This window comes from Zingiber officinale, chromosome 1A, assembly GCF_018446385.1.
Source record: "Zingiber officinale cultivar Zhangliang chromosome 1A, Zo_v1.1, whole genome shotgun sequence".
NCBI lineage: Eukaryota > Viridiplantae > Streptophyta > Magnoliopsida > Zingiberales > Zingiberaceae > Zingiber > Zingiber officinale.
The window spans coordinates 120,189,766-120,195,765 of NC_055987.1; positions in this window are offsets into that span (position 1 = coordinate 120,189,766).

Genomic DNA, 6,000 nt, shown 5'->3' on the forward strand with positions numbered 1-6,000 from the left:
ACGACTATAGAAGTCAAATATTTTTTTTTAATAATTTGAAAATCTTTAAAGGCACGGGGGGAGCAGTAAGATTAAAGCCCTAATGTCCAAGCATGAGTTAAAAATGAATCAATTTCCTTTAGCAAGGTATCAGAGCCTTAAAGTGCAAGCTGAGTCGGTTTGGAATTTTAACAGTTTTCACTTGGTTAGTCAAGTTAAGTTAGTAATCCAGTTAGATTTGACTAGGTGGATCATTTAACTTGATTAATGTAGAGTTAGCTTTTAACGCCCAGACTCACTATGATGCACAGAGATAAGCATTCGAGTCCAGGTTGTACCCTATGCATCTCACGCGTTCTAAGTTTCTTTCAAACACAAACAAGTTATGCCTATGGTGTTTGTGAGATGCTTTAGCTGAAGCTAGGGGAGCATGATATCTAAGGGGGAAGATTCTAGGCTAAGTCCAAATTTTGAAAGATTAATAAGATTGGGATTTTGAAAACCTCATTTTTCCTAGAATTTTAACATTAGGTAATTTTTGAGAAAAAATTTAAAATTAGATATAGGAAATTTATTTGAAAGTCAAGATCTATTTTACCTAACACATTCCTACTTGTCTTCTAAGTGTACTGAACTCGAGTTCAGGTAAGGGTTTTGTGAAAATGTCAGCTAGGTTATATTTGGACTCAACATGGTTAAGTACAATTTCACCTCTAGCTACATGATCCCTTATAAAATGGTGTTTTACCTCTATGTGTTTAGTTCTAGAGTGGTGAATTGGATTTTGGTTAGATTAATTGAACTCATATTATCAATAAAGATTTTTGTATTTTTATATTCTAGTTGATAGTCTTTTAGTGTATGCATCATCCACAAATTGAGAAGCGCATTCTCCTAGGGCTATGTATTCAGTCAGTGGATAGAGCAACACAGTGTTGCTTTCTGCTTGACCAACTTACTAGGCAGACCTAGAATTTGACACTACCGCTTGTACTTTTCTATCTAGTTTGCACCCGGCATAGTCCGAATCAGAATAGCCAAAAGGTCAAAGGTGCATGCTCTAGGATACGAGTCCTACATTTAGGGTGCCCTTAATGTATCTAAGTATTCTTTTAGCACATGTTAGATGTAACTCTTTTGCACAGGATTGGTATCTTGCGCACATACCTACTGCAAATAGTATATCGGGTCGACTTGTAATTAGGTAGAGTAAGCTGCCTATTACGCTTCTATAGTGTTTTGGATCTACTGGTTTTCCTTATGGGTCAGCATCAATGTTGATATTAGTTGTCATTGGTGTATTTATAATTTTTGAATTTTCCATGCCAAAATTTTTAATTAATTCCTTGGCATATTTGGTTTGGTATATGCAAATTTCATCCTTTGTTTGCTTAATTTGTAGACCTAGGAAAAAGTTAAGTTCCCCTACTAAACTCATTTCAAACTCACTTTCCATTAAGTTTGTAAATTCTTTTAGAAATTTTGAGTTTGTTGATCCAAATATTATATCATCTACATAAATTTGAGCTATAAAAATATCTTTTTCTAAGGTTTTCACAAAAAGGGTTGGATCTACTTGGCCTTGGTGGAATCCTTTTCCTAAAAGATAATTAGACAGTCGTTTATACCAGGCTCTATGTGCTTGTTTTAGTCCATATAGGGCCTTTTTTAGTCTAAGGACATGGTTTGGATGCTCTAAGTCTTCAAATCTAGGGGGTTGACTAACATACACTTCTTCTTTAATAAATCCATTTAGGAAGGCGGATTTTATGTCCATTTGATAGAGCTTGAATCCTTTGTGTGCTGCATAGGCCAGCAACATCCTAATAGATTCAAGTCTAGCTACAGGAGCGTAGGTCTCATCATAGTCTAACCCTTCTACTTGATTAAACCCTTTAGCTACTAATCTTGTTCTGTTTCTAACTATTTCACCATGATCATTTAGTTTGTTTCTGAAAATCCATTTAGTATCAATTATAGTTTTATCAGTGGGTTTCGGTACTAAGTCCCAGACTTAGTTTCTTTCAAATTAGGCTAATTCTTCCTGCATTGCTAGTGTCTAGTCCGGATCGGTAGGGCTTCGTCTACAGTTTTGGGTTCAATTTCAAATATCAAGGCTATTTGGCTACTGTTTCTATAGGATGACCTAGTTTTAACTCCTAGAGATGGATTACCCAAGATTTGATCAGAAGGGTGATTTGTATTTGTTCTTGTTGGTCTTAAGTTTAGGTTAGTGATTGGTTCTTCGATTCATTGGGTTCGGGTTGAATTTCGTCATTTCTATATTTAGTGGGTTAATATTTTCTATATTATTTTCATTTGTTATAGTGGTTACTTTATTATCTTCATCAAATATTACATTTATTGTTTCTTCAACTTTTAGGGTATGTTTATTATACACTCTATATGCCCTACTAGTTGTTGAATACCCTAAAAATATTCCTGTGGTTGTTTTTGATGAAAATTTTCCTAAATAGTCTTTAGTGTTTAAAATATATATTTTACATCCAAAACTTTTAGATAATTTAAATTAGAGATTTTATTATAATATATTGCATAGGGTGTTTTGTTATGAGATTTGTTAACTAAAATTTGATTTTGTATATAACATGTTGTATTTATTGCTTTAGCCCGGAATTGGTTGGATAGCTTGTATTCGTTTAACATAGTCCTAGCGGCTTCTTGTAGGATTAAGTTTTTAAGCTCTACTAGGCCATTTTGTTGGGGTCATAAGGCAAGAGTATTCATGTTTATACCCATTAATTTCATAAAATTTCGTAAAGTTGTGATTTTCAAATCCCACTGTGGTCACTTCTAATTCTTTTTATTTGAGTGTCTTTTTCATTTTCTATTAGTTCGTAGAAGATTTTAAATACTTCAAAGGTTTTATCTTTAGTTTTTATAAATTTTATCCAAGTAAATCTTGAGTAATCATCGATTATTACTAAGCAATATTGATTTTTACTTAGTGACTTGCCTCCATGCGAATCAAACAACTGGGTGAAGGAGCTCAAGTATTGAGGTAGTTCTTGTAATACCCACTAAGCTTGTAAGATAAGTATATGAATGTGGGATTTTTCCTTAGAAAAATAATAGGAAGTGAGTTGAAGCCAAAAAGAAATAAAATGAAATAAAAAGAAGAGGAGGTCAATGATTGAACCTTGAACCTCTTATATTATAATTCATAGAGTTAATTAGTAGAAACCAATTGGGATAGAGAGAAGATATTGATAGCAAAGGAGGGAAACTCATGATAAAGGTAAGAGTAAAAGCTAGCCAAAAGAAAACAAGAAAAGAGCAAGAGAAAGGCAACTTGCCTTCCTCCCTTTCTCTCCCTCTTCCTCTTTGATTTTGCCGAAAACTTAAAGAGGGATTAAGGGGATTCATTCCCCCTTATTTTATCATGAATGGTGAGAATAAATAGAAAATAAAATAAATGTAAGAAAAATAGAAAATGGGTTAAGGGAGAAGGAAAGCAAAAATCAATTTTGCTACTTCTTCCCCCTTAACATAAAAGGGAGCAAGAAAAGAGAAAACTATTTTTCTCTCATTTTCTCTCATTCATCCTCTCCCTCACCGAGAATACCATAGTCCCCTCTCCTCCATCTTCGGCCCCAAAGCCAAGTTTTCTCCTAAGAAAGCTAAAGATACAAGGAGGACTTAGCAAAGGAATCAAGGGAAAGGAACTAGAAGAAGAGGCTACTTCTTCTTCACCATACCTTAGATCCACAAGCGAAAAGGATGTAAGCTTCCCCTCACCTGTGGTACAAGGCTTTTATGTGATTTTCGGATTCTATAAGGATTAGAAAACCTAGAAAAGAATTTAAGAAAATTCGGCTAAAGAAAGGGTTTTCAAATCTAGGATGGTTTAAACAAGTCTTTATTTCATGATATTCTTTCTATGCTATGTAGGAAGGATTTTCTTCATGTTTTTATACTTGAATGATGCTTGATCAGAGGAGTACCTAACCCTAGAATTTCGGCCAAAAATATGTTAAGGAGGTTAGGGAAAAATATTGTTTAACTAAACTAGTACAAAATTTCTCCCATGAACTACTAAGGGTTTTTATTGGTTTTCTTGCTTGAAAGTTACTTGCAACCAAAGAAATCCACTTATATGTTTCGGCCAAGAAAAGGTCTTAGGGTTAGGAAGATCTTTAAATTTAAATAACCATGTTTGTATGATAGAATATAGAGTTCTCTTAAAGAATTGCATGTTGTACATTGCTAGAAATTCATGAACTCTTATTTTAGATTTTCGGCCATGATAAGATGGATAGTTTAGAAAAACTTGAACAAAATTCTAATATGCTCAAGACCTCTGTGATATTATGATATGAAAGTTGTTTAATGCTCTTATGTTTAAATTGAGTATAGAAAATTAGTTACATGATATATGACATGTAAGATCACAAGGGTCCTAGCTTGTTTATGAACCAACTTTGTATATGATGTTCTTAGTAATTTTTGCCATGAAACTTACTTAGGTTTTCCATGCTTTAGGCCACTTAAAACCTAGTTTAGAGATTGGTAGGTTTCGGCCATAAGGAAAAATAAAAGAAAAAGGGAAAGAAACCTAGGAAGCCTAAGACACAATTCACATGTATGTTTAATATGCTTGTCTTTATACATGCTATGAAACTTGTATAATTTCTCATGCTTTTAGGCTATTTGAAGCAAGTTTATATTCTGTGAGTTTCGGCCAAGTAGGGTTTAAAAGACCTAGAGACCTTAGAAATGAAACCATATGTGTTAAAAGTGCTTCTTATGAAAATATGATAAGGTGTTGATTGTGTCACATATTTGTATAATTTTTCCATGACCTAAATGGATCATTGTGTGTTTCGGCCATGAAGGGATAAATGCCCTAGAAACCCTAGAACAAAAATTAAATATGCTTATGTCACTCTACATGAAATATGATAAGTAGAAAACCAAGTTCTCATACTATATGTTGTTTAGTGACCTAAATGAGGCTAGGGTAAGTTTCGGCCATACCTATTGTATGATGTCTTGTTATAAATTTATACATGATGTTAGTTCAAGTTCACATGCTTGTATGTTTGTTTTTAGCCCTAATGAATACTTGTTAAAAGATTGACCAAGACATACGTTAAGGGCTTGAAGGACTTAGGAACTAGCTCAATATGCTTACTATGTTACTTGAAAAAAATGCTATAAATATGGTTTAAGGTTTCCATGCTTTCATGACATTTGGGACCTTGTTTATATACTGATAGGGTTCGGCCACATGAGTTTAAGGACTTGGAGAACTTAGAAACCAAGTTAATCATGCTTATAATGCTTCCTATGAAATTTATGTGATGATGATTTAGGGTTCACATGCTTGGAGGTTGTTTTTACCTAAATTGAGACCTAAGGGGGTTCGGCCATGATAGGAACCCAAGGGTTTAGGAAGCTTAGAACCCAAGTTAACTATGTTACCATGTTTCTTATGATATTATAATCACATGATATACCCTTATGCTTAACCATGTATGCTTATGATTTATACCTTTTATGAGATGATATGTGGATAGGGATATGCATGTTTTAATGATATGCTATGTGCTTAGAATATGCATGTTTTTATGATATTCTATGTGAGTAGAAATATGCATGCTTTAATGATAGGCTATGTACTTAGAATATGCATGTTTTTATGATGTGCTATGTGTTTAAAATATGCCTACTTTTTCTTATGACATGATGTATGCCTAAGTGATGCATACTTTTTATGATATGATGTATGCCTAAGTGATGCATACTTTCTTATGACATGATGTATGCCTAAGTGATGCATACTTTTTATGATATGATGTATGCCTAAGTGATGCATACTTTCTTATGACATGATGTATGCCTAAGTGATGCATACTTTTTATGATATGATGTATGCCTAAGAGATGCATACTTTTATGACATAATGTATGCCTAAGTGATGCATACTTTTATGCTATGCTATGTGACTAAATGATGCATTTTTATACATGCTATTTTACTTTGTAAGGCTTGTACCAA